This window comes from Anopheles merus, chromosome 2L (assembly GCF_017562075.2).
Source record: "Anopheles merus strain MAF chromosome 2L, AmerM5.1, whole genome shotgun sequence".
NCBI classification, from domain to species: domain Eukaryota; kingdom Metazoa; phylum Arthropoda; class Insecta; order Diptera; family Culicidae; genus Anopheles; species Anopheles merus.
The window spans coordinates 2,194,140-2,218,964 of NC_054083.1; the positions used below are offsets into that span (position 1 = coordinate 2,194,140).

At 45.8% G+C, this 24,825-nt stretch overlaps 2 long non-coding RNA genes across 2 annotated transcripts; both read left to right on the forward strand.

Moving 5' to 3' along the window:
- The first annotated feature begins 10,319 nt into the window (after window positions 1-10,319).
- On the forward strand, window positions 10,320-14,055 carry LOC121594254. The gene is made up of 3 exons (XR_006004930.1): window positions 10,320-10,497; window positions 13,690-13,905; window positions 13,972-14,055. It is a non-coding gene; the product is annotated as an uncharacterized LOC121594254 (long non-coding RNA).
- Window positions 14,056-19,771: 5,716 nt separating this feature from the next.
- Window positions 19,772-23,501, forward strand: LOC121594149. Its single transcript, XR_006004908.1, has 3 exons — window positions 19,772-19,939; window positions 23,132-23,347; window positions 23,414-23,501. It is a non-coding gene; the product is annotated as an uncharacterized LOC121594149 (long non-coding RNA).
- Window positions 23,502-24,825: the final 1,324 nt, after the last annotated feature.

Sequence of the window (24,825 nt, forward strand, 5' to 3'; positions counted from 1 at the left end):
AAATTCGTCTTTATTCGCAATGATTCCATACGACCAACACTTTCACCACCGTACGAAGGGCCTTATGAGGTTATGGATCGAACAGAAAAAATCTTCAAGGTCAACGTGAAAGGTCGTACAGTATTTATATCAATAGACCGCCTCAAACCAGCCCACATCCTACAAGAATCTTCTGCAAGTGTTCCTGCTCCACCTACCAGTTCTTCTGAGTTACCACCGACTAGGACCACTCGTTCAGGCCGAAGAGTGGTGTTTCCTACCCATCACCAACAGTACGTATCCTAGTCTCGAAGGGGAGTACTGTAGCAGCCCACTGTGCAGTTCGCGTGGCTCGTACGCAGAGTACGAGCTGTCATCAAGAGCTGTCAGAATTCCGTGGCGTGAACGACCATTCTGTTTGGCGCCCATTTTGAGAGCAGACCGATTTGGAAAAGTAAAAATAAAGAAAATTGAATTAAACGCTAAATATACTTTGTCCTTAATTACAATCGGGCGACATCGTGATCATTTCAGATCGCCCATGCTCATTTATTTATTTATTTGGTTTATTTATTTATTATTTATTTTACGTGTATCGGTCAATAGCTCGTGAAAAACAATATTTTCATTCGAAAGTAACTGGAAACACCCTGTATTGCAGTATGTTTATCTCAAGTGGTTCGCGGACCACAGGTTGGAGACACCACTGCTATAGACCAGCTGCTTCCTAAATGATCGAGCGTTGCTGGCCAGGAGAATGCATTTTTTTCTTTTACACATACATTGTTTCATTATTTCAGTTAATAAACAAAATAACTGGTTAATGATATAAAACAAAACAATTGGTTATATTGTTGTTTTTCTTAAATTATTGTATCATTCAAGCAAGTAACGAATTCATTTTATAAAATTACAATTATTAAAATTGATTGTAAAGATTCTTCAGTTAAGAGTCAGCATCAAAGTGTGCAAAACTCATTAAAAGTTCTAAACAACAAAGAAAAATCGCAATATCGCTTCTTAACGTACCCTTCCTTCCATGTTGCAAATTGTTTTCAGGATATTCTGAAGATGGTACAAATACCTTCACAGCTGAAAAAATATCGAGACAAACGTACAATCCTAGAAGATCGTTCTGCTTTTAAAAAGCAGTAGTGTGTAACCATTGTTCTCGTAAAATCAAAAATGTTTTTTTTGAGAAATATTCGTTTCTTTTCAAATTTATCCTCAAATTTGACCATATTCATTGGGTTGACGACATCAAATGGAAGGGGTCCCTCTATCGACGGAATCATCAACCGGGCCCCAACTGGCCGAGGCAATGAAGATTGTTCTTCGTATTATGCAGTGGCGGATCTAATGGTAGGCGGACTAGGCGGTCGCCTGGGGCCCCACCGATTTAGGGGCCCTGTAGATCGCCATTCTATAGTATGCCGTATGGACAGAGTATTAGCGACAAGGGACCCCGGAAGGATCGCCGTTGGGGCCTCGAGGCTGGCGAATCCGGAAGGATGGACGTTGGCCCCCCCCCCCCCCCGTCAACAAAAATTTTAGAACCTGTGACTGATGATCGAAGGGGCCCCCGACGGCATTTCAAGTTTGCTGTTCAATATCCCAACACCAAGTTTAGTGCCGCTAACCCCTCCCCCCTCCTCGCCCCAACAACATTTACCATTTACAGGGGGCCTCAACTCGTCTTTCCGCCTAGGGCCCCGATACCCTTAATCTGCCACTGCACAGTGGGCAACGGCCATACAAACGCTGGGATGAAAATCAATTCCTCGTGCTATTGCATTTTTTCGTCATTCTATACAATTGCTATTACTATACAGGGCAGTCGTATACTAAAATCGTCAAGACAGCGAATAAGAATAATAATTATCGCTCACAACATTGTACTAATGCGTAGTAGTCAACAGCATTAACAACAATTGTTAGGAATTCAAACGAAGGCGGAATAAGTTTCTTACTGAAAATGAATTTTTAAAGTATTAGGTACTAGAAAAGTTGTGTTTTTCATGGTTGGGTTTGAAAAAAAAACTAATTCCTATCTTGCGACCTATTTTGAACTGTTTTTCCTCTCTTCAGCTTTATTTTTTGCCTGTTTGTTTCAAATACCCGTTTATGACAGGTAGTTGGATACTGGTGGTGTATGGCTCATACAACAACACGTCAAAATCGCTCGCGCTATTTTCAAGATAAAGTTTAATAATTTTCGGGGTCGCAGATGGTCGCAGCTAGTTTTAACGACAAAACGTAGGAAGAATGTTGATCTTTCTTATGATATACGGCTCGCGAGTGAAATCGAGTCGAATCATAAAAAATCACTCTCCGAAATAAAAATATCCAAAAATTCAGCAAAGATGTTTGGTTTTCAATCATTTATGAACTTCAAAAACAAGTTTTTGCCAAATATTCATACATAACATCAAAGTATGACAAAAAACCTTTCCAACAACACATTAATTATCAAAATCTAACAATCATGTACTAAAATATTATGGTTTTTGTTCAATCGAAAAATAGCTCAAATTTGGGACAAAAAACACAAAGTTTGTGGTTTGATGGCCTATAACTCAGTAAGTTTAAAATAAAAACGTAAAAAAATTGGTTTCAACTAAGTTTAAGTATCTATTTTAAGAAAATGTTTATGGTGTTAACCTGCGAAGTTGGTTTTTCGATTTTTATACAGGCGTTTGCCCAATGTGCACTGGTATTATGGCTGTATAGGGCTGTATGTAGATGCAGCTGTAACGGTTTTTGATCTTGTTGTATTTTAAAAAATTGGAATAGTCGAAAAAAACCAGGACGGGTCTTCCAGCCAAGAGCGCACACAATGACATCGATTTAATCGTTTCTAGAATGAAACCTCAACCCACTGAAGCACCGTTGACCAAACGACCTTCTTAGGCTTTTTAAAGCGACGCCTGCTTGGTGTCAATTTTTCCTGCCAATTTCTCCGGCTACGAACCGGTGTATTGAAATTTTGTGTAGGGGCATTTTAATGTTTGTCTGTGTATGATGTGTGCTAGTGGCTGTTGTAACGGGTTTTATCTGGTGGTTGTCAGTTGACCACAAAACACCCAACTACGGGCTCCGAATGAAGATTTAAGTTTTTGCGTTAAAAGCAGGCACGCTCCACGATCCCAGGCTTGGGATTTGAATACCCTTTTTCGTGTGAAAACAGGTGTCTGTTTTCGGAACACATCTGCAAAACAAGCATAGGGGCACCCAGACAAGCACAGGCACGTTTCATCCAAGCTAAATTGAAAAGCGCACACATCTATATCGATGGAATCTTTTCTCGAATGAAACCTCTACCCACTGGAGCACCATTGCTTGCTCGGTGTAAGTCAATTTTTCCTGCTAATTTCTCCGGCTACGAGCCGGTGTATTGATATTTGGTGTAGGGGCCTTTAAATTTTTGTCTGGGTGTTTTGTATACTTGTTGTTGTTTAACGGGTTTTCGGTGGTGGTTAAGTGCAGCGTTCTGTGGATTCGATTTTAGCAGCAAGTGTCTCTGCATGGTTTGGGTGTCTCGTGCACCGGCATCCACACCAGCTAAAAATGACGGTTTCTCGCTCTGTCCAATGCTTTTCGCCTACGATGATGAAATGGTATTGATTTGAGCTGTTCGCGCGTGTCGCAGCGTTCTTCGCTTGCGGCTTTGGTAAAAGTATTGGCAGATTTCTTAGAACATTTAGTGTGCTACTTTGAGTAGTATGTGGCCCCGGTTTTCTACAGCTCGGGGCCCTAGAAAAAATACAGTGAGGGAAGCGATGGGAAAACTTAATTCATTGAAAATGATTCTTAAATAAGAGGCGGGGGGGGGGGGTGCAGAATTGAGACGAAGTCGAACATCCACTATAACGGGGCTTCATAGATCGCCGGGGCCCTGGCGGCCGCCCAGTCCGCCCACTGTTTAACGCGCCACTGGCCATCAGCACTGCAGTCAAACACAAGATCGACCGCTTACCACGAAGAGAGAAAAAAGAATCGTTCGACAAATAATGCAGACGAGCACTATCCGAGAAGAATGCAGCGTGCGCCCGCATGCTACGGCATGAAACCCGTCAGAACGTGGAGATCTACAGACGACTGAGGAAACAGCAGACCCTGCTCTTATAGGCCAAGCAGCGCCGTTTTGAAGACTCAGACAAACAGCTGCTGGAGCAGCTTTCTCAGTCGGGGGACACCCGCTTGTTCTACAGGAGATGATGATGATGATGATGATGATAAGTCCTCCACCTTTTACCCCAACACAGGTTTGAGAAGGACGGAAGTATCTATAAGATAATTTTACTATAATAGTTGTTATGAAATAAAAAAACGAGCAAGTGGTGGCTTCGGAAAACTCTCAGAGGAACCGTCCGAGTCATACACACACCCAAGATGACCAACATAGTTTCATCAAGAAAAAAAACGGGTCATAATCCATCGAATACAATGGTATTCTCTAGCATCCTTTACGTAGTCCGCCAAGAACCAATAAATGGATCCGGCGCACCACTTATCAGGACACAACTGCGACATGCATATGGTCAGTTCCACTAGTGGCAACCGCTGACTCCAGGATCTCTGGCATCAATGGCTGGCTCCAGGGCACTATCTTCCGAAGCAGGAGAATTTAATGTATCCCTTACGTAGCTCGCCAAGAACCAACTAGTGGATCCGGAGCACTACTTATCGGAACACAACTGCAACATGCATATGGCCAGTTCCACTAGTGCCAATGGTTGGCTCTAGGGTACTACCTTCCGAAGCAGGTGAACCTAATGTATCTGGAATACAATCATCAATGAGTGAATCCTGTTGTGACTTCCCAGACCGTGTGCAAACCGTAAATTCTCCCAAATAGATCCCGAATGTCCACTTCAACGCGCGCGTGTCTCAAACCTATGTTGTCTCTTTCTTATATATTTTTTTCTAATTAAAATTTTCATATATAAAGAAAAAATCTTATCATCATCATCAAGATCGTGATGACAACTGTAGTTACACATTACATAGTGACATAGGACATCTACACATATTTCACGTTACACAGTTTGCTTAACATAAATGACGCACTTACGTTTGAAAACAAATAAGTTTCTCGCATTCTTAATTTCTCCGGGTAATCTGTTGTTCCGTTGAATCCCTTTGAAGAACAAAGAGTTTCTGGCACTTTGTGACTGCAAGTTGGGTACCCTAGGCTGATTAGCCCTGCGTGTGCAGTGCCGGTGGACGACGTACCCCCGAATTATGCTCTCCCCCAGACACCCAGGCAACAGGCCTTTTAACATTTTAAAAATAAAGATCATGGTCTGATATACAATCCTCTGCTCTACCGACATCCATTGAAGGATATCTAGCATAACAGTGGTCGGCGTACGTCGACCACACCCTAGTACTAACTTCATGATGTGATTTTGCAACCTTTGAAGCCTTTTAATTTGCCCCTTGTTGCCAAGAAATAGAATGGACGAGCAAAAGTCAAAGTGCGGCGATACCAATGATTTGTAGAGGTGAACTTTCCCAAAGAAGTCGAGATCCTTCGCCAATCTACTTATTACTCCACACTTCTTAGCCACTTTAGCGATGACCCAGTCAATGTGAGCGTGGAACTTTAACCTGTCATCTAGGATTACCCCTAAGTATTTAGCCTGTCTAACTCTTTCGATTCGTTCCGAATTTATATATGTAGCAGCCCACTGTGCAGTTCGCGTGGCTCGTACGCAGAGTACGAGCTGTCATCAAGAGCTGTCAGAATTCCGTGGCGTGAACGACCATTCTGTTTGGCGCCCATTTTGAGAGCAGACCGATTTGGAAAAGTAAAAATAAAGAAAATTGAAGTAAACGCTAAATATATATATATATATATATATATATATATATTATATATATATATATATATATATATATATATATATATATATATATATATATATATATATATATATATATATATGAATCATGGAAATAATAATTATTGAAATAATGGAATTACAAAAATGCTATCGCAAGAATAATTTGATGACTGACAGAATTTATATATATATATATATCCACACGTCGTCCTACTGAAACGCTTATGGGTCCGAAGTAATCGATCCCAGTGTACGTAATGCAATTTGTTTTAGTAAAACACATCAATTGGTTTTTAGTTATTCGTAATTGCAACCGTACTGGCGTTGTACAGTCGTCAACTCGTGCAATTCCAAAAGGATAACCGTACCCTGATCCGTAAGACTTGACTAACTGACTGATTAAAACAAATTCACTGTTACAATGCATGAAACATGTACCATATATATATATATATATATATATATATATATATATATATATATATATATATATATATATATATATATATATATATATATATATATATATATATATATATATATATATATATATATATATATATATATATATATATATATATATATAAATAAAGAAATATACATATATATACATATACATATATATATATATATATATATATATATATGTTGAACTCCCTCCCCCGTTCCTTGTTTTGTCCCAGTTTTTTTTTGTACGTGGCTCGTTCACTTGGTACATGTTTCATGCATTGTTACAGTGAATTTGTTTTAATCAGTCAGTTAGTCAAGTCTTACGGATCAGGGTACGGTTATTGTTGCGTCCAGCAACAAAGCTCTTTCTTTCGCGAATTTAAAGTTGAAACATCAGTTTTCTTAATTCACTTAATTTCATTAAACTGTATTAAAAATTCACTGAACTTTCTTCTCTTGGCGCGATGGTAGAAAGAGGTCGATTTTCGTCTTCGTGCCCGTTTTAAAACTTCACGCAAAACCGATTGCGGTCATTCCACTTAATTTGCGCAGGTTCATCCGTTGCACGCGAAGCTCCTTCGGGATGAACCATTCCTACTCTCTCTATTTCGCCCGTGTTTGTTTCGCCTGTGCTACCTGTCCCTCTCTCTCACTTCACCACAACGCATCTGTCAAACTAGAACCGCTGTTGGTAAACAACAGTTATCCTTTTGGAATTGCACGAGTTGACGACTGTACAACGCCAGTACGGTTGCAATTACGAATAACTAAAAACCAATTGATGTGTTTTACTAAAACAAATTGCATTACGTACACTGGGATCGATTACTTCGGACCCATAAGCGTTTCAGTAGGACGACGTGTGGAGAAGCGGTGGGGCGTACTATTTACGTGTCTTACGGTCAGGGCGGTACACCTGGAAGTAGCGCACTCACTCACCACTGGATCGTGTATCGCCGCAATCCGACGGTTTATCGCCAGGCGCGGCATGCCGCGTGAAATAGTCAGCGACCGCGGGACAAACTTCGTGGGAGCAGCTCGCGAGTTGATGGAAGCGGTTGCCGAGGTTGACCACGAAGCGTTGATGGTGGAGTTCTGCAGCCCGGAGGTGAAGTGGACGTTTAACCCACCGGGATCGCCCCACTTCGGAGGATGCTGGGAGCGCTTGGTGCGTTCGGTGAAGAAGGTGCTTGGAAAACTCAACCTTCCAATTCGGCCGACGGATGAGATACTCGAAACCGCGCTGGCCGAGATCGAACTAATCATCAATTCAAGGCCGCTGACGTACGTTCCAGTAGACGATGCGTCAGCCGCCCCCCTGACTCCAAACGACATTCTTCTGGGAAGCTCTGATGGAAGTAAACCGCCGATCTGGTACAGCGACACGTCGGATGCTGTGAGGTCGATGTGGAGATCGTCGCAACTCATAGCGGATGTTTTCTGGAAAAAATGGGTCTCCGAATACCTTCCGACCTTAGCGCGACGCACGAAATGGTTTAAGCCGGCGCGACCGATCCAGGAAGGCGATGTTGTAATCGTTGTTGATGAATGCTTACCGCGTAACTGTTGGCCTAAGGGACGAGTAGTATCCGTAGTTCGTGCAAAAGACGGGCAAGTTAGACAAGCCGTGGTGAGAACACAAAAGGGTTTTTATAAACGGCCAGCAACAAAATTGGCCGTATTAGACGTGAGAGGTGGGAAAACAGAAGTAGATTTTAGCACCGGCGAGATGGAATAGTGGCGTGGTCGAGCACATGGTAGCAGCTGTCAGTGTGCATGAGAGGGAGTGAGACGCAAGAATTTGTTTACCTTGACGTCACACTGCGGAAGGGAATGTTACGAACAGAGTTGAGCGGCACTGACAGTGTAGGATGGCTAGAGCTATGCCATAGGATTGAGAGATCGGAAGCGTGAAATATTAGCGAAGGATAATCGGCCAAAACGATAGAAAAAGGTTTGATGGAAACGGAATGGCGGTAAACGGAAAGATTATAAATAGGAGCGAATGCTATACGAACGTTCTTTTCGGATCGAATCTGGGTAAATAGATTTTAATTTTGGCGCTCGCCTCAAGCTGCCTAAAATAAGTCTACGGCTTGCAGAAGTTTGAAAAACATCCGAAAGCAGTTATAACACCAACGTAAAATCAAAATATTGTTTTCGTGTTATGCTCACATTCTTACGAATGACCACTTTAGATTTTTTTCCGGAATTCAAGGGAAGATTGTTTATGAAGTTTTAAATTTGGTTCGGGTAAAACAAAATTGTGTTTTGTTACTGTCAAGATTTAAAATCAAATCGTCCGTATTATGAAAAACGTGATGGAACGAACCAACGAATTTTCAACTTCATCGCGATCGCTCCTCACCAGGTCGATGCTTGCAGCGTGAGTGCAGCGGCCGATTACTACGTTATCCACCAGATCCTTATGCGCCGGGTCGAAATTAATGGCATCCTTAACCTTTTGGTAAACAGTTTCCCAGGTCTGATTCTCGCCTGGGATGACTTCTACCTTATCGACATTATGCCGACGCACCGTATGCTGTTGCTGGCGTTGATGTTGTTGTTCCGGTTGCAGGCACTCCTGCTGCGTGCCGATAACCACCTGTCGGTGAGACTGGCTTTGCTGCTGCTGGTTTGCCGGAATTCCGCCCCCATTTCTTCTCCATTTCTTCCTGGGCAATCAATTCCCGGCGCTCCGCATACTCCTGCTGTTTGGTCATGAGGATGCGCATCTGTGTTAGCTCCTCATTGATGCGTTCGTTTTTTGCATTCGCCTCGGCCAACGAGTTAGTGAGCTGCCTGATTGCCTTTCTCATCTCCGTAAGCACTGGCGAAGCTGCTTGCTTCTGCGTTGCTCCGCTGTTCTGCAGCCACGGGACCGGTGCCAAGCTTCGGCACTGTTGCGTTGCTGGCATTCGAACGTAACGCCCTCCCGAAGGTCGACATCACGCTACTTCAATCTACCCACCTTGCTATTTGTCCGCCTCTTGTTCTTATCTGAGCGTTATCTGACTCTTGTCTGACACTTTTACTAGTAGCTCCCCCTTTAGATGAAGTTTTGTCCTTTGGGATTGTTTTTTTTTTGTCAGTTGGGCGTGACGTCTTTCCAATGTCACCCGGTTTACGCCATATTGTTGTATTATTGTTTCAGACTTTGGACCTCGCACTTTTATCTTTTTAATGAAAAATACTCCACTTTTCACTCGGTACTTGTGCTGCGCACATACTCTATCACTGCACACATCTACCAATGTTTCTTTTTAGGACTATACTGGTGTTTTAACTATAATTTCCTAGTTGAACATGGAGCGCACTTTTGGACGTCAGCACTGTTTTGACAACAACCTGGGCTACGCGTGTAGGCGCTGGCACTCAGGTAGTTACGTTTGTCTTTTGTTGGCAAGAACGATGGTTCTAAACGATATTTTCTTTCCTATTTTACAGTTTCCAGCACGTTTTTCATAATACGGACGATTTGATTTTAAATCTTGACAGTAACAAAACACAATTTTGTTTTACCCGAACCAAATTTAAAACTTCATAAACAATCTTCCCTTGAATTCCGGAAAAAAATCTAAAGTGGTCATTCGTAAGAATGTGAGCATAACACGAAAACAATATTTTGATTTTACGTTGGTGTTATAACTGCTTTCGGATGTTTTTCAAACTTCTGCAAGCCGTAGACTTATTTTAGGCAGCTTGAGGCGAGCGCCAAAATTAAAATCTATTTACCCAGATTCGATCCGAAAAGAACGTTCGTATAGCATTCGCTCCTATTTATAATCTTTCCGTTTACCGCCATTCCGTTTCCATCAAACCTTTTTCTATCGTTTTGGCCGATTATCCTTCGCTAATATTTCACGCTTCCGATCTCTCAATCCTATGGCATAGCTCTAGCCATCCTACACTGTCAGTGCCGCTCAACTCTGTTCGTAACATTCCCTTCCGCAGTGTGACGTCAAGGTAAACAAATTCTTGCGTCTCACTCCCTCTCATGCACACTGACAGCTGCTACCATGTGCTCGACCACGCCACTATTCCATCTCGCCGGTGCTAAAATCTACTTCTGTTTTCCCACCTCTCACGTCTAATACGGCCAATTTTGTTGCTGGCCGTTTATAAAAACCCTTTTGTGTTCTCACCACGGCTTGTCTAACTTGCCCGTCTTTTGCACGAACTACGGATACTACTCGTCCCTTAGGCCAACAGTTACGCGGTAAGCATTCATCAACAACGATTACAACATCGCCTTCCTGGATCGGTCGCGCCGGCTTAAACCATTTCGTGCGTCGCGCTAAGGTCGGAAGGTATTCGGAGACCCATTTTTTCCAGAAAACATCCGCTATGAGTTGCGACGATCTTCACATCGACCTCACAGCATCCGACGTGTCGCTGTACCAGATCGGCGGTTTACTTCCATCAGAGCTTCCCAGAAGAATGTCGTTTGGAGTCAGGGGGGCGGCTGACGCATCGTCTACTGGAACGTACGTCAGCGGCCTTGAATTGATGATTAGTTCGATCTCGGCCAGCGCGGTTTCGAGTATCTCATCCGTCGGCCGAATTGGAAGGTTGAGTTTTCCAAGCACCTTCTTCACCGAACGCACCAAGCGCTCCCAGCATCCTCCGAAGTGGGGCGATCCCGGTGGGTTAAACGTCCACTTCACCTCCGGGCTGCAGAACTCCACCATCAACGCTTCGTGGTCAACCTCGGCAACCGCTTCCATCAACTCGCGAGCTGCTCCCACGAAGTTTGTCCCGCGGTCGCTGACTATTTCACGCGGCATGCCGCGCCTGGCGATAAACCGTCGGATTGCGGCGATACACGATCCAGTGGTGAGTGTGTGCGCTACTTCCAGGTGTACCGCCCTGACCGTAAGACACGTAAATAGTACGCCCCACCGCTTCTCCACACGTCGTCCTACTGAAACGCTTATGGGTCCGAAGTAATCGATCCCAGTGTATGTAAATGCGCGTTGTCCCATGGCCAGTCGGGGATCCGGTAAATTTTCCATCATCGGGGGGTCGGGCTTGGCCTCCCGTATGCGGCAGACCTGACAGGCTTGTCGTACACTCTTGTACGTTTTCAGTAATCGTGGTATCCAGAAGCGAGAACGGACTTCGTTAGTAACCGACGTGTGATTGCAGTGCCTGAAACGATCATGAAGCTCATGGATTAATAGAAACGTACCACGATGGTTTGGAGGCAATATGATTGGGCGTCTAGTTTGCGGGCTCACGTCACTGGCGTTGGCCAAACGCCCGTTCATTAACAGCAGCCCACGATCGTCGATGACGGGTGTCAGTTTATAGAGCGGACTATCCTTCTCCACGCCGCTGCGCCAGGGATGAGCTTTCTCAGCTAGATGTTTTAGACTACGAATCTCACGTGAGTACGCTTCCCGTTGAATCTGCTTAAACAAGGTTTTTTCTGCATCCGCTAGCTCCTGTTGGGTCAACATTCCGAGTTGTTTTGTGCCGTTGTGCGCTCGGGCCCGAGCGTTCCTCGTGAAACGGATGACGAACGCCACTGCTCTGAGCAAACGTTTCCATTTGCTGAATCTTTCGAAAAGAACGAAAGGAGTGGAGCCAGGCGACGATTCCACTATCTGATGGTGCGTTAAACTCGATCGAAGCTCCTCGGCCGTCTCGTTAACGGGTGTGGTACTCACAGGCCACTCACTCTTCGTGCACCAGAGAAAGGCTGGGCCCCTAAACCATCGACTTGTGGACGCCAAGTCTAGGGTTTTTGCCCACTTGGTACCTTCGTCAGCAACGTTATGTTTTGTCGGCAGCCACCGCCACTGGTCGACATCTGTTGTCTCGAGCAGTTCACCGATGCGAAAGGCGACGAATTGATGATAGCGGCGATGGTCGGAATTCAGCCAGCTCATTACGTTTTTCGAATCTGTCCAATACGTGGTGCGCTGGATTTCTAGTCGATGGGATTGGATTATCGCACGGCCCAAGCGTGCACCGATGACAGCAGCTTGTAGTTCCAGTCTGGGAATCGATACGAATTTAAGTGGTGCAACGCGTGTTTTAGAGCCGACCAACGCGCACTCGACGATACCATCCTCTTCGAATCTAAGATACGCTACAGCGGCCATGACATCCTCGCTCGCATCGCAAAACACATGAAGCTCGGCCTTAGCTCGATTCGATGTGAGCTTGCGGTAACATCTAGGAACCCGCACGCCGGGAACGTGGCGAAGTACCTTGCTCCATGTGCACCATTTTTCTGCCAAGCGATCGCCGATTCTCTGGTCCCATTCGCAACCACTGCGCCAAATCTCTTGCAGAAGATACTTAAGATACATAAGGAAATGTCCAATAAGCCCCATTGGATCGTAGATGCTCATGAGAGTCCGTAGCACTTGTCGTTTCGTTGGTAAGCAGTCGCCAGACAATAGACTCTCGTCGTACCTCGGAGATAGTCGAAAGCTGAAGGTATCACTCGAAGTGTCCCACCACATTGCTAACACCTTTTCCGCTACGGCTTCGCTTCCCATAATAAAACTTTTCTCCGTTTCAGCTTGTACCTGCATGTGCTTGGCTACTCGCGTTGAGTTGGAGATCCAATTGCGAATCTCGAATCCTCCCATCGAATGTATTTTCCGCACTTCTTCAGCGAGCGAAACCGCTTCTTCCTCCGTTTCTACACAAAAGAGCATATCATCCACATAGTGCTCGCTCTTTATACACTCCACCTCCCGTGGCCACTTCGACTGAAAGCGGTCGGCATTGCGATTCTTGACGTATTGCGCCGTGCTAGGAGAGCAGGCAGCCCCAAAGGTCATAACCTTGACCACGTATTGAATCGGCTCTTCATCGGGCGTGTCTCCTTCCCATAAAATCATCTGAGACCGCTGATCATCATCCTTTATCATCACCTGATGGAACATTTTTTTTATGTCTCCAACCACGGCTACGCTGTTTACTCGAAATTTGAACAGTACGGTTAACAGACTGGTCGCAAGATCTGGCCCGGTGAGAAGTACACTATTTAGGCTTGTTCCATTGACGGCGGCGGCGGCGTCGAATACTAGACGAATCTTGCCCGGTTTGTTGGCGTTAGTTACTGGGAAAACGGGCAGGAACCAGTCTCTGGGTTTTCGAACAGATACCTCGTCTTTCGTCATACGCCGAATGTAACCCTTTTCTTCGTAGCTTCTCATCGTGTCTCTAACCGCCTTCGCCAAGAGTGGATCTCGTTGCATTCGCCTCTTTAAGCAGTTGTAGCGCCTCAAAGCCATAGCCCGGTTGCATGGAAGACTGATATTATCGTACCGCCACAGCAATCCACTTTCATATCGATTATTGCAAAGCGATGTTTCCTTTTCTAATATCATAATCGCCCTTTCATCTTCCTTACAACGCCACTCTTTGACCGGCTTCTCAACCCCGATAGTTTCCAGTGCGAAGTACTCCTTCAACGCCGTATTTAGCAACTCTTCACTCACTCCATCGCATAAGCACACATGGAAGTTCAAATATGTAGTTCCTGGAACATTCTTGGCGATTCCTATCAGAATTCGTGGCTGAACGGCAGTGTACGAGTCAATCGGCAGGCCCTTTAAATGCTCGTAATTGGATGACAACTGAGGTACTAACAACGACTGCTCAGGTAAGGCTAGATTGTTTACCGTTCTGGTGTTCTGTAGCTCGTATTTACGGTTTCCATTCCTTGCAGATATGACGATCTTCAGCCTTACCGAATCATTCTCCTGTCGAGTCACTCCGCCAGTCCATTGCAGACAAAGGGGGGCAGGAGTACCACTCAATCCAACCTCATTTAAAAGCGAACTGTCCATAAACGTTGACGACGACCCGTCGTCTATAAGCGCATGAGTGTCGACAGAACCACGAGGGCCGTATACTTAGATTGGTACATATTTCAGTAAAACTCGATCTTCGGTGCCTGAATGCGTGCTACAAAGTTCCACTAATGGCGCGGGTGCGTGCGCCGGTACACCGTCGTGTAGAAGAGCATGATGACTGGCTTCGCACCCATCCACTCCACAAACGGCAGTTACAAAACAAGGCGTCTGGTGGGCACTTAGGCACTTAATGCATAGCTGCTTTGCGTGAACGAACGCTCTCCGTGCTCCCACCGAAAACTGTAAAAACGCGCTGCAGTTGGATAAGTTATCACACGTTCCTTTGCACAACAAGCACTGAACTATTACACCCGGTGAACCTGGTGTTGGGCGTATCGAATCGTTAAATTGGGTATGTGCCATGTGTGTGTTCCAGTAGGTGGTTTGAGGCGCGCGAATCGCTGGTCTGTGAATTCGAGGAGGCTGACGAGACGGTTGATGATTTTGTGCACGAAAGTCTTGAGATGGCTGCCGCCTTCCCGTACTAATCCGCTGCTCGTTTGCGTTACGACTAGGAGGGTCTACGATAGCGTCGCTAGCGTCGCGTGCCAATTGACTAATCCAGTGCCCAAATTCTGACAAACTTACAAACCGCAGCTGCCGTTTATACCGTGCCCAATCAAGTGCGGCTTCCGATGGTAGTTTCGAAACGAGCTCACGTAGTAGTGCAACATCGTATGCATATTCGGGTAAATTGAGAGCCTCTATTGTCGCGCACATATTTCGCACAGAAAACCCAAATTTCGCAAGGGACCTTAAACAACCAGGATTTGGAGCCGGCATTCTTCTCACTTTCTCAACCGTCGCTTCGATGATCTGGTCGGGACGACCGAACTGCACCTCTAGCGTTTCCATCACTTCATTCAGCCCATCGGGCAATAGCAGCAAAGCAGCTGAAGCCGTAGTAAGTTTTCTGCCTCCGAAAAACCACATAACTCCGTCGATCGCTCAAACATCCGAATGAACATCGGCCACTCTTCCACCGCACCACTGAATACCGGTAGTTCTTTTCCAACCGCACCTTGTCGGGCCGAAATTTGCGATTGTGTGAGGTTAACGCTTGAATATATGGTGGTGCCAGCGTAAGTTCTAGAGCGATAACTCGGCGGCATTTGGAAGGAAGTTCTTCTATGAGCCTCATCATGGTACTTTCTCCAGGTAATATAGTCAGGAACCTGGGGATGATCCTGATATAACATTCGTGGTGGGTTGGCGGTGCTAGCGAAACATGGAGTAGGGGGTACCATACCCGGAGCCGAGTTTGCGCCACAGTGATCGGTAGCGGACAGCCATTCTTCTGCTTTAACCCGTTGCGCTGCGCCATCGCGCTCACTGGCTTCTGTGTAGCCTGCATCTTCAAGCTCTATCAACTCCAGTTCCATCTGTCTCAACTTCAACTGCTGCTTCTCCACTTCAACTCTCTTTCTTAAAATCTCGGCACGCCGAGAATGGTGTGCCGTAGGAACGGCGGTGCGTTTTTCCGTCACATGACCTTCTGCTCCTGACTCCTCTTCAATCAACCAAACTGACTCCTCTGACGTCGCAATGCACTCCGCCATTGAGTTGCGCAACGGTGATCGCAAATCCGCCTCGTTCCGTGGGCCGTTCGGCTGTGCCGTGCTCGCTTCCGTGTTCGATGACCCTTCCGCAGTCGGAAAACCTCCGCTCGCAATTCCACCAACGACTTTGTCGCTCCGCGGCACGACCGCTTCACCTTGGCCACTCTCCTGCCTCACCACCGAACTAGCAACCTCTCGGGTTTCCTTCTGCTGGATGGACGTAACACCGAACATTATCCGTTGAACTGCACTCACAAACAAATTCTCAACGGGTTTCTTCACAACTGCAGATTTAATTTTGGAATGTTATAACTGCTTTCGGATGTTTTTCAAACTTCTGCAAGCCGTAGACTTATTTTAGGCAGCTTGAGGCGAGCGCCAAAATTAAAATCTATTTACCCAGATTCGATCCGAAAAGAACGTTCGTATAGCATTCGCTCCTATTTATAATCTTTCCGTTTACCGCCATTCCGTTTCCATCAAACCTTTTTCTATCGTTTTGGCCGATTATCCTTCGCTAATATTTCACACTTCCGATCTCTCAATCCTGTGGCATAGCTCTAGCCATCCTACACTGTCAGTGCCGCTCAACTCTGTTCGTAACAGTTGGTGTTTACCGTTACAATGGATATTGATGTACCGTCTTGCTTCGAATTACGGCCATTTGAGGCAATTTTTGAAATTTCATTGTTCTTACTAATTTATTTTCAATCGCTCTAAACAATGTATATTTTTTTTACTGTAGCAAACACTCTACATTTGAGAAAAGGAATCCAATTATTTTATTCAAACCATCGTGAAAAATTACCAAATTTCACCGACATTTTGATTCATATTCCGAACAGTTTCGAGTTCATGTTTCAAAATCCGGACAGTCTCAAAATGAGATCTATTTTCTTCAAATTCGCATACACCTTTTTTAGTGTTTATTTATTTTCTCCTGAAAACTCCTAAATAACTTTTTATGAATTATTCCGTCTCTCCTTATTACGATAATAAAAGATGGAAGATTAATACGGTATCAAAGTCAAAAGATTTTCAGTTTTTTCACACAGAAAAAATGGCTTCGGCCGTATTGATAAATATTCAGTAATTTTTATACGAATAGTTTCTTCTCGTCTTTGAAACCCAGTCAATTCATAAGTTGGCTAGATTTAATTTTGCGGCGAGCCGGACTTTGGCGACTATTATTCTACGTCAAGCATCGACCTGGTGAGGAGCGATCGCGATGAAGTTGAAAATTTAAGGCTGGAGAATAGCGCCGGCGAGTCAACACGGTTGAGCAGCAATCCCGCAACTGCTCGTCTCGAGTTCTAGCATTGCAAAGCGACCGTCATAATCCACTTGGACTCTCCAGAAGCCCAAAGCGAACCGCCGGAATTTGCGCTGTATCGACTCCGAGCGGGCCAGCGGGCGAGCAGCTTAAAGTCACCGAACTACCGAAGCGTAATCCAGCATTGGCTGCATATCGATGCTGTATTGGGCTAGTGATGTAACGTGCAATTTGTTTTAGTAAAACACATCAATTGGTTTTTAGTTATTCGTAATTGCAACCGTACTGGCGTTGTACAGTCGTCAACTCGTGCCATTCCAAAAGGATAACCGTACCCTGATCCGTAAGACTTGACTAACTGACTGATTAATACAAATTCACTGTTACAATGCATGAAACATGTACCAAGTGATACGTGAACGAGCCACGTACAAAAAAAAACTGGGACAAAACAAGGAACGGGGGAGGGAGTTCAACATATATATATATATATATATATATATATATATATATATATATATATATATATATATATATATATATATATATATATATATAGATATCTATATATATATATATATATATATATATATATATATATATATATATATATATATATATATATATATATATATCTATATATATATATATATATGTTGAACTCCCTCCCCCGTTCCTTGTTTTGTCCCAGTTTTTTTTTTGTACGTGGCTCGTTCACGTATCACTTGGTACATGTTTCATGCATTGTAACAGTGAATTTGTTTTAATCAGTCAGTTAGTCAAGTCTTACGGATCAGGGTACGGTTATCCTTTTGGAATTGCACGAGTTGACGACTGTACAACGCCAGTACGGTTGCAATTACGAATAACTAAAAACCAATTGATGTGTTTTACTAAAACAAATTGCACGTCACATCACTAGCCCAATACAGTTCCGGCGGTTCGCTTTGCGCTTCTGGAGAGTCCAAGTGGATTATGACGGTCGCTTTGCAATGCTAGAACTCGAGACGAGTATGTTGCGGGATTGCTGCTCAACCGTGTTGACTCGCCGGCGCTATTCTCCTGCCTTAAATTTTCAACTTCATCGCGATCGCTCCTCACCAGGTCGATGCTTGCAGCGTGAGTGCAGCGGCCGATTACTACGTTATCCACCAGATCCTTATGCGCCGGGTCGAAATTAATGGCATCCTTAACCTTTTGGTAAACAGTTTCCCAGGTCTGATTCTCGCCTGGGATGACTTCTACCTTATCGACATTATGCCGACGCACCGTATGCTGTTGCTGGCGTTGATGTTGTTGTTCCGGTTGCAGGCACTCCTGCTGCGTGCCGATAACCACCTGTCGGTGAGACTGGCTTTGCTGCTGCTGGTTTGCCGGAATTCCGCCCCCATTTCTTCTCCATTTCTTCCTGGGCAATCAATTCCCGGCGCTCCGCATACTCCTGCTGTTGGTCATGAGGATGCGCATCTGTGTTAGCTCCTCATTGATGCGTTCGTTTTTTGCATTCGCCTCGGCCAACGAGTTAGTGAGCTGCCTGATTGCCTTTCTCATCTCCGTAAGCACTGGCGAAGCTGCTTGCTTCTGCGTTGCTCCGCTGTTCTGCAGCCACGGGACCGGTGCCAAGCTTCGGCACTGTTGCGTTGCTGGCATTCGAACGTAACGCCCTCCCGAAGGTCGACATCACGCTACTTCAATCTACCCACCTTGCTATTTGTCCGCCTCTTGTTCTTATCTGAGCGTTATCTGACTCTTGTCTGACACTTTTACTAGTAGCTCCCCCTTTAGATGAAGTTTTGTCCTTTGGGATTGTTTTTTTTTGTCAGTTGGGCGTGACGTCTTTCCAATGTCACCCAGTTTACGCCATATTGTTGTATTATTGTTTCAGACCTTGGACCTCGCACTTTTATCTTTTTAATGAAAAATACTCCACTTTTCACTCGGTACTTGTGCTGCGCACATACTCTATCACTGCACATATCTACCAATGTTTCTTTTTAGGACTATACTGGTGTTTTAACTATAATTTCCTAGTTGAACATGGAGCGCACTTTTGGACGTCAGCACTGTTTTGACAACAACCTGGGCTACGCGTGTAGGCGCTGGCACTCAGGTAGTTACGTTTGTCTTTTGTTGGCAAGAACGATGGTTCTAAACGATATTTTCTTTCCTATTTTACAGTTTCCAGCACGTTTTTCATAATACGGACGATTTGATTTTAAATCTTGACAGTAACAAAACACAATTTTGTTTTACCCGAACCAAATTTAAAACTTCATAAACAATCTTCCCTTGAATTCCGGAAAAAAATCTAAAGTGGTCATTCGTAAGAATGTGAGCATAACACGAAAACAATATTTTGATTTTACGTTGGTGTTATAACTGCTTTCGGATGTTTTTCAAACTTCTGCAAGCCGTAGACTTATTTTAGGCAGCTTGAGGCGAGCGCCAAAATTAAAATCTATTTACCCAGATTCGATCCGAAAAGAACGTTCGTATAGCATTCGCTCCTATTTATAATCTTTCCGTTTACCGCCATTCCGTTTCCATCAAACCTTTTTCTATCGTTTTGGCCGATTATCCTTCGCTAATATTTCACGCTTCCGATCTCTCAATCCTATGGCATAGCTCTAGCCATCCTACACTGTCAGTGCCGCTCAACTCTGTTCGTAACATTCCCTTCCGCAGTGTGACGTCAAGGTAAACAAATTCTTGCGTCTCACTCCCTCTCATGCACACTGACAGCTGCTACCATGTGCTCGACCACGCCACTATTCCATCTCGCCGGGCTAAAATCTACTTCTGTTTTCCCACCTCTCACGTCTAATACGGCCAATTTTGTTGCTGGCCGTTTATAAAAACCCTTTTGTGTTCTCACCACGGCTTGTCTAACTTGCCCGTCTTTTGCACGAACTACGGATACTACTCGTCCCTTAGGCCAACAGTTACGCGGTAAGCATTCATCAACAACGATTACAACATCGCCTTCCTGGATCGGTCGCGCCGGCTTAAACCATTTCGTGCGTCGCGCTAAGGTCGGAAGGTATTCGGAGACCCATTTTTTCCAGAAAACATCCGCTATGAGTTGCGACGATCTCCACATCGACCTCACAGCATCCGACGTGTCGCTGTACCAGATCGGCGGTTTACTTCCATCAGAGCTTCCCAGAAGAATGTCGTTTGGAGTCAGGGGGCGGCTGACGCATCGTCTACTGGAACGTACGTCAGCGGCCTTGAATTGATGATTAGTTCGATCTCGGCCAGCGCGGTTTCGAGTATCTCATCCGTCGGCCGAATTGGAAGGTTGAGTTTTCCAAGCACCTTCTTCACCGAACGCACCAAGCGCTCCCAGCATCCTCCGAAGTGGGGCGATCCCGGTGGGTTAAACGTCCACTTCACCTCCGGGCTGCAGAACTCCACCATCAACGCTTCGTGGTCAACCTCGGCAACCGCTTCCATCAACTCGCGAGCTGCTCCCACGAAGTTTGTCCCGCGGTCGCTGACTTTTTCACGCGGCATGCCGCGCCTGGCGATAAACCGTCGGATTGCGGCGATACACGATCCAGTGGTGAGTGAGTGCGCTACTTCCAGGTGTACCGCCCTGACCGTAAGACACGTAAATAGTACGCCCCACCGCTTCTCCACACGTCGTCCTACTGAAACGCTTATGGGTCCGAAGTAATCGATCCCAGTGTACGTAAATGCGCGTTGTCCCATGGCCAGTCGGGGATCCGGTAAATTTTCCATCATCGGGGGGTCGGGCTTGGCCTCCCGTATGCGGCAGACCTGACAGGCTTGTCGTACACTCTTGTACTTTTTCAGTAATCGTGGTATCCAGAAGCGAGAACGGACTTCGTTAATAACCGACGTGTGATTGCAGTGCCTGAAACGATCATGAAGCTCATGGATTAATAGAAACGTACCACGATGGTTTGGAGGCAATATGATTGGGCGTCTCGTTTGCGGGCTCACGTCACTGGCGTTGGCCAAACGCCCGTTCATTAACAGCAGCCCACGATCGTCGATGACGGGTGTCAGTTTATAGAGCGGACTATCCTTCTCCACGCCGCTGCGCCAGGGATGAGCTTTCTCAGCTAGATGTTTTAGACTACGAATCTCACGTGAGTACGCTTCCCGTTGAATCTGCTTAAACAAGGTTTTTTCTGCATCCGCTAGCTCCTGTTGGGTCAACATTCCGAGTTGTTTTGTGCCGTTGTGCGCTCGGGCCCGAGCGTTCCTCGTGAAACGGATGACGAACGCCACTGCTCTGAGCAAACGTTTCCATTTGCTGAATCTTTCGAAAAGAACGAAAGGAGTGGAGCCAGGCGACGATTCCACTATCTGATGGTGCGTTTAAACTCGATCGAAGCTCCTCGGCCGTCTCGTTAACGGGTGTGGTACTCACAGGCCACTCACTCTTCGTGCACCAGAGAAAGGCTGGGCCCCTAAACCATCGACTTGTGGACGCCAAGTCTAGGGTTTTTGCCCACTTGGTACCTTCGTCAGCAACGTTATGTTTTGTCGGCAGCCACCGCCACTGGTCGACATCTGTTGTCTCGAGCAGTTCACCGATGCGAAAGGCGACGAATTGATGATAGCGGCGATGGTCGGAATTCAGCCAGCTCATTACGTTTTTCGAATCTGTCCAATACGTGGTGCGCTGGATTTCTAGTCGATGGGATTGGATTATCGTACGGCCCAAGCGTGCACCGATGACAGCAGCTTGTAGTTCCAGTCTGGGAATCGATACGAATTTAAGTGGTGCAACGCGTGTTTTAGAGCCGACCAACGCGCACTCGACGATACCATCCTCTTCGAATCTAAGATACGCTACAGCGGCCATGACATCCTCGCTCGCATCGCAAAACACATGAAGCTCGGCCTTAGCTCGATTCGATGTGAGCTTGCGGTAACATCTAGGAACCCGCACGCCGGGAACGTGGCGAAGTACCTTGCTCCATGTGCACCATTTTTCTGCCAGGCGATCGCCGATTCTCTGGTCCCATTCGCAACCACTGCGCCAAATCTCTTGCAGAAGATACTTAAGATACATAAGGAAATGTCCAATAAGCCCCATTGGATCGTAGATGCTCATGAGAGTCCGTAGCACTTGTCGTTTCGTTGGTAAGCAGTCGCCAGACAATAGACCCTCGTCGTACCTCGGAGATAGTCGAAAGCTGAAGGTATCACTCGAAGTGTCCCACCACATTCCTAACACCTTTTCCGCTACGGCTTCGCTTCCCATAATAAAACTTTTCTCCGTTTCAGCTTGTACCTGCATGTGCTTGGCTACTCGCGTTGAGTTGGAGATCCAATTGCGAATCTCGAATCCTCCCATCGAATGTATTTTCCGCACTTCTTCAGCGAGCGAAACCGCTTCTTCCTCCGTTTCTACACAAAAGAGCATATCATCCACATAGTGCTCGCTCTTTATACACTCCACCGCCCGTGGCCACTTCGACTGAAAGCGGTCGGCATTGCGATTCTTGACGTATTGCGCCGTGCTAGGAGAGCAGGCAGCCCCAAAGGTCATAACCTTGACCACGTATTGAATCGGCTCTTCATCGGGCGTGTCTCCTTCCCATAAAATCATCTGAGACCGCTGATCATCATCCTTTATCATCACCTGATGGAACATTTTTTTTATGTCTCCAACCACGGCTACGCTGTTTTCTCGAAATTTGAACAGTACGGTTAACAGACTGGTCGCAAGATCTGGCCCGGAGAGAAGTACACTATTTAGGCTTGTTCCATTGACGGCGGCGGCGGCGTCGAATACTAGACGAATCTTGCCCGGTTTGTTGGCGTTAGTTACTGGGAAAACGGGCAGGAACCAGTCTCTGGGTTTTCGAACAGATACCTCGTCTTTCGTCATACGCCGAATGTAACCCTTTTCTTCGTAGCTTCTCATCGTGTCTCTAACCGCCTTCGCCAAGAGTGGATCTCGTTGCATTCGCCTCTTTAAGCAGTTGTAGCGCCTCAAAGCCATAGCCCGGTTGCATGGAAGACTGATATTATCGTACCGCCACAGCAATCCACTTTCATATCGATTATTGCAAAGCGATGTTTCCTTTTCTAATATCATAATCGCCCTTTCATCTTCCTTACAACGCCACTCTTTGACCGGCTTCTCAACCCCGATAGTTTCCAGTGCGAAGTACTCCTTCAACGCCGTATTTAGCAACTCTTCACTCACTCCATCGCATAAGCACACATGGAAGTTCAAATATGTAGTTCCTGGAACATTCTTGGCGATTCCTATCAGAATTCGTGGCTGAACGGCAGTGTACGAGTCAATCGGCAGGCCCTTTAAATGCTCGTAATTGGATGACAACTGAGGTACTAACAACGACTAATCAGGTAAGGCTAGATTGTTTACCGTTCTGGTGTTCTGTAGCTCGTATTTACGGTTTCCATTCCTTGCAGATATGACGATCTTCAGCCTTACCGAATCATTCTCCTGTCGAGTCACTCCGCCAGTCCATTGCAGACAAAGGGGGGCAGGAGTACCACTCAATCCAACCTCATTAAAAGCGAACTGTCCATAAACGTTGACGACGACCCGTCGTCTATAAGCGCATGAGTGTCGACAGAACCACGAGGGCCGTATACTTTGATTGGTACATATTTCAGTAAAACTCGATCTTCGGTGCCTGAATGCGTGCTACAAAGTTCCACTGATGGCGCGGGTGCGTGCGCCGGTACACCGTCGTGTAGAAGAGCATGATGACTGGCTTCGCACCCATCCACTCCACAAACGGCAGTTACAAAACAAGGCGTCTGGTGGGCACTTAGGCACTTAATGCATAGCTGCTTTGCGTGAACGAACGCTCTCCGTGCTCCCACCGAAAACTGTAAAAACGCGCTGCAGTTGGATAAGTTATCACACGTTCCTTTGCACAACAAGCACTGAACTATTACACCCGGTGAACCTGGTGTTGGGCGTATCGAATCGTTAAATTGGGTATGTGCCATGTGTGTGTTCCAGTAGGTGGTTTGAGGCGCGCGAATCGCTGGTCTGTGAATTCGAGGAGGCTGACGAGACGGTTGATGATTTTGTGCACGAAAGTCTTGAGATGGCTGCCGCCTTCCCGTACTAATCCGCTGCTCGTTTGCGTTACGACTAGGAGGGTCTACGATAGCGTCGCTAGCGTCGCGTGCCAATTGACTAATCCAGTGCCCAAATTCTGACAAACTTACAAACCGCAGCTGCCGTTTATACCGTGCCCAATCAAGTGCGGCTTCCGATGGTAGTTTCGAAACGAGCTCACGTAGTAGTGCAACATCGTATGCATATTCGGGTAAATTGAGAGCCTCTATTGTCGCGCACATATTTCGTACAGAAAACCCAAATTTCGCAAGGGACCTTAAACAACCAGGATTTGGAGCCGGCATTCTTCTCACTTTCTCAACCGTCGCTTCGATGATCTGGTCGGGACGACCGAACTGCACTTCTAGCGTTTCCATCACTTCATTCAGCCCATCGGGCAATAGCAGCAAAGCAGCTGAAGCCGTAGTAAGTTTTCTGCCTCCGAAAAAACACATAACTCCGTCGATCGCTCAAACATCCGAATGAACATCGGCCACTCTTCCACCGCACCACTGAATACCGGTAGTTCTTTTCCAACCGCACCTTGTCGGGCCGAAATTTGCGATTGTGTGAGGTTAACGCTTGAATATATGGTGGTGCCAGCGTAAGTTCTAGAGCGATAACTCGGCGGCATTTGGAAGGAAGTTCTTCTATGAGCCTCATCATGGTACTTTCTCCAGGTAATATAGTCAGGAACCTGGGGATGATCCTGATATAACATTCGTGGTGGGTTGGCGGTGCTAGCGAA